The following is a 13,565-nucleotide window of genomic DNA, read 5'->3' as shown; positions in this document are numbered from 1 at the left end:
TTTAAGGCATCTTGTGTACATACACACACACACACACACACACACACACACACACACACACACACACACACAGCCCTGTATCCCCTCCAGCACTGATTTTCAGCTGTTGCAGTTGTTTACTTAACTGACCCGCCAATTTCGGGGTCCCATAAAGCCGCAAAGTAAGGCAGTTGTTTTGCCGGATGGAGAAAAGATGAATGCAACCGTTTTCCAGCTTCCCAGCCGTTGGAAAAACACAGGAGGAGATGGTCCAAATTTCCCTATTATCGTTCCCCATTAATGCGATTATTATGCTTCGGCGCACAGCCAGATGTTCAGACTGGATCTGGCGTTTTTTTTTTTTTTTGAGGGGGGCACATTCCCAAGGACCTGGGATAGGCGTCGATAGCGTTAGTAGGCAGTCCTCGACTTACGACCACAATTAAGCCCAAAATGTCTGTGGGTGAGGGAGACGGACGTTAAGTGAGTTTTGCCCCATTTTACGACCTGGCTTGGCGCGGTTGTTAAGCAAATCGCTGCAGCTGTGAAGTGAACAATGGGGTTGTGAAAGCGAACCCGGCTTTCCCCGGGGACTTGGCTCATCAGAAGTCGCAAAAGGGGGTCACGTGACCTCCCGGGGACACTGCGACCATCACAAATATGAATCCGTTGCTGAGCAACTGAATTTTGATCACGCGATCCATGGGGAGGCTGAAATGGTCGTCAGTGTGATGAATGAGCACTTTTTCAGTGCTATTGTAACTTCGGATGGCCGCTAAACAAACTGTTACATAACTCGAGGATTGCAGGAAAGCTGCCTACCGCAATTGACTGGTAGTGACTTTGTCAATGCCGATGGTGTTCATGTAATACACGTAGTCCTTGACCTATGACAGTTCAGCGAGTGAGTGTTCGAAGTTACAACGGCAATGAAAAAAGTGACTGAGGACCGTTTTTCACACTTATGACCGTTGCAGCGTTCCCCTGGTCACGTGATTTACATTCGGATGCTTGGCGACTGACTCGTATTTACAACGGTTTGCAGCGTCCCGGGGTCACGTGATCCCCTTTTGTGACCTTCACTTAACAACCGTTGTTACTAATTTAATAACTGCGGTGATTCGCTTAAGAACTGTGGAGAGAAAAGTCTTAAAATGGGGCAAGACTCATTTAACACATTTCTCACTCAGCAACATCAATCCTGGGCTCAGTTGTGGTCGTATGTTGAGGACTATCTGTACGCCAATTGCTTTGGACTCTGCCCATTATTATTAAGAACTCACCACCTCCTGGTGATTGGCACACAACAGTCACCTAGCTGGCTTTCATGTTCAAGGCAGGGCTAGAAGTCACCATCTCCTGGTGACTGGCCCACAACAGTCACCTAGCTGGCTTTCGTGCTCAAGGCAGGACTAGAACTCACCGTCTCCTGGTGACTGGCCCACAACAGACACCTAGCTGGCTTTCGTGCTCAAAGCAGGACTAGAACTCACCGTCTCCTGGTGACTGGCCCACAACAGACACCTAACTGGCTTTCGTGCTCAAAGCAGGACTAGAACTCACCGTCTCCTGGTGACTGGCCCACAACAGTCACCTAGCTGGCTTTCATGTTCAAGGCAGGGCTAGAAGTCACCATCTCCTGGTGACTGGCCCACAACAGTCACCTAGCTGGCTTTCGTGCTCAAGGCAGGACTAGAACTCACCGTCTCCTGGTGACTGGCCCACAACAGACACCTAGCTGGCTTTCGTGCTCAAAGCAGGACTAGAACTCACCGTCTCCTGGTGACTGGCCCACAACAGACACCTAACTGGCTTTCGTGCTCAAAGCAGGACTAGAACTCACCGTCTCCTGGTGACTGGCCCACAACAGACACCTAGCTGGCTTTCGTGTTCAAGGTAGGACTAGAACTCACCGTCTCCTGGTGACTGGCCCACAACAGTCACCTAGCTGGTTTTCATGCTCAAGGCAGGACTACTAGAATTCACCATCTCCTGGTGACTGGCCCATAACAGACACCTAGCTGGCTTTCATGCTCAAGGCAGGACTACTAGAATTCACCATCTCCTGGTGACTAGCCCACAACAGACACCTAGCTGGCTTTCATGCTCAAGGCAGGACTAGAATTCACTGTTTCCTGGTGATTGACTCAAATCACCCATCCAGCTTTCATACCAAAATTGGAACTAGAACTCCCATCTCTTGGTGATTGGTTCAAAATCACCCAGCTGGCTTTCTGCCTGAGGCAAGACTAGAACTCACCATCGCCTGCTTTTTAACCTGGTGCCTTAACCACTAAACCACACTCTCTTTTTTTTATTAAATTATTACTATTGAAAAGAACTTCAAAGCACATCAGGGCCTATAAAACATCTACTCGGGTTGCTGCTTCCAATCCCCTCCCAAAATAAAGAACGTTCAAAAATGCAAACGTGCATTCTGGTCAGCATTGGGATCCCATTCAAAGTTTTTAAAAATCATTTAAAAATGTATGTATACACTCACAGCCTTTTGCATCTCTTCCCAGCTGGAAGGCAGAACACCCAATTAAATTTGCTTTAAAAGTGCCTCAAACAGCAGGGCAAATAAATGCTCATCTCTGCTGGGTGCCTGCCTCAAGTGCCCAACAAACTGAGGTTTAACTGCTCCTGAATGTGGAGGTTCTACAACATGGATTCCGGCATTTAGAAAAAGAGGAGAAGCTATGCAGAAGGGACAGCCCTTCAGCTACACAACTGAGCAGGGGGCAATGACCCACAATATTCTGTCAACTTTCCAAAGGGTGCCTTCAGAAACTCACCCCCAAAAGAAAAAAAAAAAGAGAGAAAGAAATTTGCACAGATGTTTTCCCACGCTCAAACCGGGTGGATGAAGAGAAAAACAAAACAAAACAAAACGGTATTATGTGGCGGAGACCTCTCTATTTATTCTTCCTCTCCCCCCATACCCCCCCCCAAAAATCAAAATTTTCACACCTTGCGAACTAACTAACTGAAAAAAAAAATTGGGGTGGATGCAAAATTGGTTAAGCTTTAAAAAAAAAAAAACCAGAGGAAAAATAGGTGCAGCCTTCCACAAAAGACAGTATTCCTCGACTTATCCCCACAGTGGGGACCAGAATTTGCATCATTAAGCAAACGTTTATGAAGTGACTCAGGGCTGATTTTGTGACCTACTTGCTCTGGTTGTTAAGCGAATCACTTCAAGATAAGGGAAGCACACGGTCGCTAAGCAAATCCAAGTTTCCCCCCCCCACTGACTTCGCATGTCGGAAGCTGGCTGGGAAGGTCGTGATTGATGATCAGGTGACCTGGAGAGGCTGTGACCGTCATAAATACACACCGGTTGCCAAACACCTGCACTTTGATCACATGACTGTAAGGAGGCTGTGTTAAGTGGGAATGCTGGTTGTAAGTCACTTTTTTTCAGCGCTGTTGTAATTTTGAACAGTCGCTAAGCGAGTGATTTATAAAACACCACCCTCATCTGTCATAACCCTGAAAAGGTGGGTAGGGCCTTTTCATTTGCAGCTGCTCAAATTAAAACTCTAATTTTAAACCAGTGCTCTCTCTCCTATTATGCTACCTTTAGGCAAGTAGCAACAGTCCTCTGGGTCAATTATATTATTTACATTCCTTCAAGTTTGGCGTGCATGGACTTTATTCCTTTTGATTACAAAGATACAGAGCAGCTCAGTTGAATGCCACTATTTTCTTCCCTAGAAAAGACATGGGGTCACCGAATCACCATCCTGCAGAAAGGTTCAAGAGGTCACCCAGTCCAACCCCTTAGACCAGTGGTGGCGAACCTATGGCACACGTGCCACAGGTGGCACGCACAGCGCTCTCTGTGGGCACGGGTGCCATCGCCCCAATCCTAGGACTTCTTGATTTAGGACCACAACTGACCCCCCCCCCCAAATTTGTGTCGCTAAGCAAGACAGTTGTTAAGTGAGCATTGCCCCATTTTACGACCTTTCTTGCCACAGTTGTTAAGTGAATCACCACTAGTTGGTAACCTAGTTGTTAAGTGAATCTGGCTTCCCCATTGACTTTGTTTGATTGCAAAAGAGGATCACTTGAACCCAGGACACTGCGACTGTCATAAATATGAATCAGTTGCCAAGCGTCTGAACATTGATCACGTGAGCGTGGGGATGCTGCAGTGGTCGTAAGTGTGAAAAACAGTCATAACTCATTCTGCTCTGGGAAGCTCCAGGGGGGGGGAGGGAGTGGGTGTTTTGGGGAAGGGTTGTTTTGTTTTGTTTTGTTTTGTTTTTTCTTTTATGCTGTTGTTGTATTGTCATTTTTTTTGTTTTTCTGTAAAAATTTATAAAAATTTTCAATAAAAAAAAAAACCAGTCATAACTCACTTTTATCAATGCCATTGTTAATTTCAGTCACTAAACAAATATAGTGATCCCGGGGACACTACAACCGTCATAAATGTGGGTCAATTGCTAAGTGTCCAGAATTGGATCAGGTGACCAGCAGAGATGCCGTAGAAGTATTACAAATGTTTGCTCCCTGGAACTACCCATACATAGTAAAAAAGGGCAAGTAGAAAGAATCTGATAAATAAGTAAATAAAAACGAGTTAAAACGGACCAGTAAAAATGCAAAGAGGTTCCCCAATGCAACTCTGTATGATTTAACAAGCTGAGCATTATCTCCTTGCATTAAGCAAGCCAACTCCATCACACCTTCTTCCCTGGAGATGGCTGAAGCATCTCCCTAACCTGGTACCGTTAGTCCTTGACTTACAACAGTTCCATTTAGTGACCATTACTAACTTATGAATTGCAGTGATTCATTTAACAGCGGAGGTAAGAAAGAGCGTAAAATGGGGCAAAAACTCACTTGAGCCATGGTGGCACAGTGGTTAGAATGCAGTACTGCAGGCTAATTCTGCTGACTGTCGGCTGCCGGCAGTTCGGCATATTCAATTCTCACTGGCTCAAAGTTGACTCAGCCTTCCATCCTTCCGAGGTCGTAAAATGAGAACCCAGATTGTTGGGGGGGGGCAACAGGCTGACTCTGTAAATCGCTTAGAGAGGGCTGTAAAGGACTGTGAAGTGGGATATAAGTCTAAACGCTATTGCTATTGAACTATCATCTATCTAGCTAGCTAGCTAGCTATCTAGCTAGCTATCTATCATCATCATCATCTCTCTCTTCTATCTACAATATCTGTCTATCACTGTCTGTGTCTATATTCACTCTATCTATCTATCTATCTATCTATCTATCTATCTATCATCATCTCTCTCTTCTATCTACAATATCTGTCTATAGTGGTATATAAGTGCTATTGTTATTAACAAATGCCTCACTTACACTTGTGATTGTAAGTTGAGGACTACTCGTACAGAGACATAGCCAGAGCACAGAAGATCCCACTCTCAAAAAAAGGAAGGCCACTGCTGCCTCACACTGTGGGAGTCACTGCATCAAATTTTATTCTTGCCCACCAGGTGTATATGATCTGATAACTCCTGTGGTTATGCAGGCAAGAGGCTGAACATGGCTCAAAACTCTTTCTTAAAACGTCTGCTTTCCAGGCAAAAATAAAATAAAATAAAAAGTGGGTGTATAATCTATGGCAAGCGTTAAAGCAGGGCTTTCGAAACGGGGCTAAATTATTCAAAATTGGATAAACATGCATTTTTTTTTCCACTAGAAAATGACACATGAACCCATTAGCCATCACCACAGGGAGACTTAAATTGACTTCAAATTGCCACGTGTACGAATATATATATATATATATATATATATATATATATATATATATATATATATATATATACATTTACCTTGAGTGTTTTTTGATGCACCCTGTCGGCCCAAATATGGGAGAAAGAAATCTTTCTTTTTCTTTTGTTAGCAATCTAAAAATATATATATACATATATATATTTGGTAATCTCCCTAAGTATTTGCATTAATGGCGGAAATCGATGACATTAGCCATGATAATTTGTTGAAATGTCACCGAGATCCTTCCATAGCCATTTTTATAATACAGGCCGTCCTTGAGTCACGACAGATCGTTCATCGACTTTTCAAAGTTATGAGGATGCTGAATGAAAAGACTTATTATAGCCTGTCCACAAAGTCTGATCAGACTTTGTGAGAAATGGTTTTGGTAATGCCCATAGTCCTCAGCTTACGACCACAATCTGGCCCAACATTTCTGCTGCTAAGCCAAGATGGTTGTTAAGTGAATTTTGCCCTATTTTACGACCTTTCTTGCCACGGTTGTTAAGTGAATCACTGCAGTTGTTAAGTTAGTAAAAAAGTTGTTCAGTGAAACAACGGCTTCCCCGTTGACTTTGGCTTGGTCGCAAAAGGGGATCACTTGAACCCGGGGCACTGCGATCGTCATAAATGTGAATCCGTTGCCGAGCGTCTGCATATTGATCACGTGATCATAGGGAATGCTGCAGTGGTCGTAAGTGTGAAAAACAGTCATAACTCACTTTTATCAGTGCCACTGTTAACTTTGTCACTAAACAAATAAATACTTGCAGGCTAAGGACTGTTTGTAAAGGAAAAAGTTTGGGAAGCACTGGATTAAAGAAACATTCCCTAGATCAGGGGTAGGCAACCTTGGCTCTTTTATGACTCGTGGATTTCAACTCTCAGAATTCCTGAGCCGGCATGGCTCAGCTTGGAAACCTCTCCCTTTCCCCTCAGCATGGCTGGCTCAGGAATTCTGGGAGTTGAAGTCCATGAATCATAAAAGAGCCAAGGTTGCCTATCCCTCACCGAGATGATAGATAGATAGATAGATAGATAGATAGATAGATAGATAGATAGATAGATAGATAGATAAATAGATAGACAGACAGATCTAGATCAGGGGTAGGCAATCTTGGCTCTTTTATGACTGGTGGACTTCAACTCCCAGAATTCCTGAGCCAGCATGGCTCAGCTTGGAAATCTCTCCCTTTCCCCTCAGCGTGGCTGGCTCAGGAATTCTGGGAGTTGAAGTCCACAAGTCATAAAAGAGCCCAGGTTGCCTGCCTCTGGCCTAGGCCTAGGCCGCTTTATGACTCATGGACTTCAACTCCCAGAATTCCTAAGCCAGCATGGCTCAGCTTGGAAACTTCTCCCTTTCCCCTCAGCGAGGCTGGCTCAGGAATTCTGGGAGTTGAAGTCCACGAGTAATAAAAGGGGCAAGTTTGAAGACCCCTGCTCTTAATCTTCGTCCTAGGATAAGGGTAGGCAACCTTGGCTCTTTTATGACTGGTGGACTTCAACTCCCAGAATTCCTGAGCCAACATGGCTCAGCTTGGAAACCTCTCCTTTTCCCCTCAGCGTGGCTGGCTCAGGAATTCTGGGAGTTGAAGTCCACCAGTCATAGCAAAGCCAAGCTGGTCTAGATCCTACCAGTGGATTTAAGAAAGCCACAGGGCTGGTGATATATGCATTTCTGTTTAACTCAGAATAATGAGGACTAGAAACTTCTTGTTTTGTTTTTAAGTAGCGTTATCTATATGCCAAAGGTATCAGGGCTTGATTGATAGTCTTTGTCAGGGACCCCAGAGGGGGGGGGGGGAAAGCTAGCTCAACTATTAACCCTGAGTCTAATTTTTGTTCCCAAAACTGCACCTGACAGCTAGCTTGGAGTTCTACTCCGTGCATAATTTAAGGAAAGAAAAATGTACAGTGTTTACCCCAAGTATTGCTACCAGACGGAGAAAATTGTGTACACACCTCGCTCTTCCTCTCCCTTTCTTTCCCAAGGGACCATTTCGTGTCTGTCTACTTTAAAAAAAGAGAAACAACCTTAAAACCCAAACAAGTGAGAAATTGTCTATTTTAAAAAGGAAGAGATTGAAGGGACTCCGTAAGCAAAGGTGCACAATGCGCACCCCCCCCACACTGACACATTTTGAACAAGCTAAATGAATTCTTATGTAAAGCTTTCATTTTGCGCCCCCCCCCCCCCCGCCTCACTCCTCCCCTTTTCCCACAAGCAGCCGAGCAGGAGCAGAGCTGGGCTATAAATATCAAACTGTTAAGAAAAATGACAGAAAATTCTGTGTTTGCGGATGAATACGGCTTTCACAGAGGGCCAATTGCCTAATTTGAGGAAGAAAAGAAGGAAGGTTGGTTGACGGCAGAGGGAAGGAGGGAAGGAAAAAGGGAGGGACAGAAATAGGTGGGGAAAAGGAAGGAAGGAAGGAAGGAAGAAGAGGATGGAGGGAAGTAAAGGGGAAGGGAAAAGGGAGGAAGAAGAGAAAGAAGAAAGGAAAACAGGAGAAAGTAAAAAGGGAGGAAGGAGAGAAAGAAAGAGAAATAGGGAAGGAAGGAAGGAAGGAAGGAAGGAAGGAAGGAAGGAAGGAAGGAAGGAAGGAAGGAAGGAAGGAAGGAAAGAGGATGGCGTGAAGCAAAAAAGGCAGGTAAAAAGGATGGAAAGGAGGAGAAAAAGAAGGAAGGAAAACAGGAGGAAGCAAAAAGGGAGGAAGGTGAGAAAGAAAAAGAGAAAGAAGGGAGGAGATTGAAGGGAGGAAGGAAGGAGAAAAAGAAGGAAGGAAATGGTCTGAAATGTCTGAAATGGTATAGGGTTTCCTGCCTGAGCAAGGGATTGGATTAGATGATCTCCAAGATCCCTTCCAACTTTATTATTATTAAACAGGAGGAAGTAAAAAGGGAGGAAGGCGAGAAAGGCAGAGAAGAGAAAGAAAGAAGGAGATAGGAGGGAGGGAGGGAGGGAGGGAGGAAGGAAGGAAGGAAGGAAGGAAGGAAGGAAGGAATTTGATGAGACAAGGAGGGAAGAAAGGAATGGATAGAAAGGGAAGAAGAGTGAAGACTGTTTGATGGGCAGGGAAGAAGCAAGGGATGGATAGATAAAAGAAAAGAAGGGAAGTGATGGATGGAAGAAAGAATGAAGAGTAGTATTTGCTCAAATATGCAACCCTTCAGAGGGATGAAGTCATATCCAAACTCTGAGGGGAAAAAAAGGGAAAAGATTGCTTTTAAAAGAATAAACTCCAGAGAAGCTCCAAATCTGACACCCTTCTGAATTTGCCTCCTTTATCCCTCCTCTCGGTTTCTGGCGTGTGGCTCCCCCCCCCCAACCTCTGGTGACTCCCACCTCTCCTTCACAGAACAAAGACAGCAGGTCTGAAGGCCGGGCAACCAATGGCAAACTCATCAATCACCACTCTGTAAACAACCCCCTTTCCCACAGGCCTGTGTGTCTGTGTATGTGTGTGTGTGTGTGCAAGGATCCACACAAAACAAATTCTCCCCAGGTCCTTGCAGGACTTGGAGGGAGACCCCCCCCCCGGACCTGGCCGTCCAGTCTCAAACCTTTTTGCAGACAAGATTTGCCTCTTTCTCTGCTGGGAAGCCACCTGGCCCCGTGCAAGAACTACCACACGGAAGGATGCCCCGAGGCACACCAGAAGCACACAGGCCTGAAGTGTGCATTTTTTTATCTGTTTCCTGCCACAAAAGGGCAGGAAATTGAAGATCAATGACATGCAATCACAGGCACCCCCAGTTCTGCATCTCTTTCGCTCTCTCCTTCTCTCTCTCTTTCTTGTTCTCTCCCTCCTTCTTTCTCTCTCCCTCTTTTTCTCTCCCTCTCTCTTTCTCTCCCTCCTTCTCTCTCCCTCTTTCTCTCCTTCTCTCCCTTTTTCTCCTTCTCTCCCTCTCTTCCCCCTCTCCCTCTCCTCCCTCTCTTCATCTCTCCTCTCCCTCTCCTCCTTTCTCCTTCTCTCCCTCTCTCCCCTTCTCTTTCTCTCCCTCTTCCCCCTCTCCTTCTCGCGCTCTCCTTCTCTCCCTTTCTCTCCCCTCTTTCTCTCTCTCTCTCCTCTCTTTTTTCCCTCTCCTCCTCTCCCTCTTTCTCCTTCTCTCACTCTCTCCTTCTCTTTCTCCCTCTCTCTCTCTCACACACACAAACAAATACAATCTAATTTGAAAGGCATCTTATCCGTTCATTTCCACCCAATACCAGTGAAAACAAACCACAATTTATTGCATTTTGCACAGCCACAAGAAAGTTTCTTTACAGCAAGGCTGAAAGGCTCAAACTCTTAGTGGCTACCAGGATCCACCAGCTTTCTCTCCATGTACAGAGAGACCTTGATTTACAGCCACAATTGAGCTCAACATTTTGGCAAGACGGCTGCTAAGCGAGCCTGGCCCCATTTTCCGACCTTCCTTGTCACAGTTGTTAAAAGGAATCACTGCAGTTGTTGAGTAACACGATTGTTATGGGAATCTGCCTTCTCCATGGACTTTGCTTGTCAATGGAGGACGGTCGCAAAAGGGGATCACATGATCCCAGGACACAGTAACGGTCATAAATATGAACCAGTTGCCAAATGTCTGAATCTTGATGTTGTAACGGTCGTAAGTGTGACAAATGGTCATAAGTCACTTTTTTCTGGGCCATTATAATTTTGAATAGTCACTAAACCAGGGGTCTTCAAACTTGGCCCTTTTATGACTTGTGGACTTCAACTCCCAGAATTCCTCAGCCAGGCATGCCTGGCTAAGGAATTCTGGGAATTGAAGTCCACAAGTCAAGAAGGGGCCACGTTTGAAGGCCCCCTGCACTAAATAAATGGTTGGATAAAATCTCCCCCTCATCCCCAACCGAGGTGGCTTTTTGTGGCTGGGGATGATGGAAACTGCAGTCCCACAGAGCTGAAGGGTGGCTGGCTATGGATGGGTGGGAACCCTCAACACAGCAATCTGGAAAAAAATTCCCCTCAGAAAACTCTTCCTTGTAAAATTTCAATGTCTGTTGGTGAGTTCAAATCTTGGTAACTGTATCTCTCCCCTCCCCTTTTCTTGGTTGCTGAAATATTTGCGATTTTGTGGAGCATGACACAGAACAAGCTTTGCATTCAAAAAGCTGAAAAGGCTTTGATTGCTTGCAAGCAGTGATTCCCATTTGCTCAGACCCATCAAGATTCGGAAGAAAGCTGGATTTCATTTCAGCTTAAGTAACTCACTTCTAGTGTTTAAATTGGCGCTTCTCAACCATGGCAATTTGAAGATGGGTGGACTTCAACTCCCAGAATTCCAGGCTGGCTAGGGAATTCTGGGAATTGAAGTCCACCGAGTTGCCAAGATTGAGAAGCACCAGTTTAAATCCTATAGAGGTCCCCAACCCCCGGTCTGTGGACCGGTACCGGACTGTGGCATGCCAGCAACCGGTCCGCACAAACAAGCAAAGCTTCATCCGTGGGCTGCAGGCAGCACACAAAACCACGCACTCTCCGGTCCATGGAAAAACCTTTCTCCATGGAACCCGTCCCTGGTGTCCAAAAGGTTGTGGACCTCTGTGACAATGTTCATTAATAGCTGAATAAATAAACATTGGAGGTTTTTAAGAAGAGACTGGACAACCATTTGTCTGAAATGATATGGGGTTTCCTGCCTGAGCAGGGGGTTGGACTAGAAGACCTCTGAGGTCCCCTATATCTCTGCTATTCTGTTAATAGTTTCATTTTCTAACAATTTGCATCAAATTGCTTCCAAGGTCCCTTCCAACTCTATTATTATTATTATTGATGATGATGATGATCATCATCATCATCATCAACGCACAGTCAGCCAGATGTTCAGACTGGATTTGGCATTTTGTCTACCTATCGAGTCCTTACCCAGGACCTGGGATAGGCAGATGTGGATGGTTGATGGTATTACAGATATCGTCGCAGGATGGAAGCAGTTCCTAGTAAGTCTGCCTTTTGCAATTGACTAATAGCGAATTTGTCAATGCCAATGGTGTTCAAGTGGTGCTCCAGTTGTTTTGGGATTGCACCCAAGGAGCCTATACTATTGGTACTACCCTTGCTTGCTTTTGCCACAGTCTTTCTATTTCTATTTGTAGGTCTTTGTATTTTGTTATCTTCTCCAGTTCTTTCTATTATTATTATTATTATTATTATTATTATTATTATTATTATTATTATTATTATTACTATTAAATAACAGGAAGAATTTGAGATGCTGGCTGGAAGGGAGGAAGGGAAGGGGGGGGGGAATCAGTGGTGTCTCTAGATTTTAAGCAAAATGTCCAACATTTCATTTGCACACCCACTCACCCTTCTAAGCTTTGCTGGAAATTTAATACAGCCCACTTCAAATACACCCAAAGGGTCAAATTCATTTTTGTTGTTGTTGTTGCTAATATGTTTCGCAACAAAACCCCAGAACTCACGCCAGGCCAAATGAAACAAACAGTTGTAATTTTGTAAAAAAAAAAAAAAAAAAAAGACATGAAGACACACACACACACACACACACACACACACACACACACACACAGGAACACAAATCCTGCAATCACAATTCAAAAGTTTTTTTTCTCTCCACTTGGTTGCAAAACCTCTTTTGTTCCCCCCCCCTTCCTGGAATTTGGGATAAATGAGACAAAAGGGAACAACAACCTCAAAAGAAAAAAGAAATCCAGCCACCGCACATGGATTTTTCCAAAGAGAATCCATTTTTTCCCCTTAAGAGAAGAAAAAGAAAAAAGGAAAGGAAAGAAGGGAAAGAAAATAAAAAAGAAAAAAAATGAAAAACGAAAAGAAGAAAAACAATCACAAACAAGTGAAAGAAAATAATTAAAAAAAAAACGGGCCGCAGAATTCCTACAGACCGACCCTCGGATTTTATTTTCAGCAAAATCCTATTTTTGATTTCTAGGCTGAGTCCTGCGATGTCTGCCCCTCCCCTCCCCACACATATGCAAAATGTTAACCGTCCCCTTTCTCCTTTCTGAAAGCAGGGGATTGGTTTGAAAGAAAACAAAAAAAAAATGGATGAGAGAAGGAACGGAGGAAAAACTGGAAAGAAAAACACCAACGGAGGAGAGAGGGGGGCTGGAATTGCGCAAAAGCGAAACGGGGGGGGGGGTTCTTGCAAGAGAGAGAGAGAGAGAGAGAGAGAGAAAGAGAGAGAGAAAAGGGAAAGTTGCAAGATTTTCGCATCTTCCCCGAGGGAAAGAGCGAGTTTGGGAGAAAAAGAAGTGAAAAGACAAAGAGATTTTTTTAAAAAAGTATTTTTTTAAACGTGTTCTTCTTCTTTGCATGGAGAAAGGCGGATAATCTTCAACTGCCCAACGGAAAATCCAAAAAGTTTGCATTCGGCAGGGCACTAACTCAACCCAACTGAAAAAAAAAGAAGGGGAAGAGGTCCCCATGTCTGGGGTGGGGGTCCCCTGAACCCCCAAAGAAATGGGGGGAAAGGGGGAAAAAAACATCCTTTCTGGACCGCCTGGGGAGTCCATCTGCTTCCAATTAGACGGGTGCAGAGCGAACTCCTTCCTCAATTTCCAAAGGAAACGAGAAACCGAATTGAACTACCAGGACGGGACCCCTTCACAATCCGATTTGGCTCGAGGGAGAAGCCCAATTTTAAAAATAATAATAATAATATATTTTTTTGGGAAGGGAGAAACGGGACGATGTAGGAGGGAATCAGGGAGGAGCAGAAAGAAGCAGGATGAAAGGAAGAAAAAATAAATAAATTGAAAATGAAAACTAAAAAAAAAACCCATTTCAACCCACTCGTGATGGTTCAGCAGCACCCCACTCCAAAGCCAAAAGGATCTT

At 44.5% G+C, this 13,565-nt stretch overlaps 1 protein-coding gene across 14 annotated transcripts in view; it reads right to left on the bottom strand.

The window, feature by feature from the left end:
- Positions 1-13,565, bottom strand: part of PTPRS (protein tyrosine phosphatase receptor type S) — a 344,929-nt gene that overhangs the window by 260,265 nt on the left and 71,099 nt on the right. The window lies entirely within an intron of this gene.

This window comes from Crotalus tigris, unplaced genomic scaffold, assembly GCF_016545835.1.
Source record: "Crotalus tigris isolate CLP2741 ecotype Arizona unplaced genomic scaffold, ASM1654583v1 scf7180000017599.838750, whole genome shotgun sequence".
In the NCBI taxonomy this organism is placed as follows: Eukaryota; Metazoa; Chordata; class Lepidosauria; order Squamata; family Viperidae; genus Crotalus; species Crotalus tigris.
Note: the sequence above shows the minus strand (reverse complement) of the source record. Positions and strands in the feature narration are given on the sequence as shown.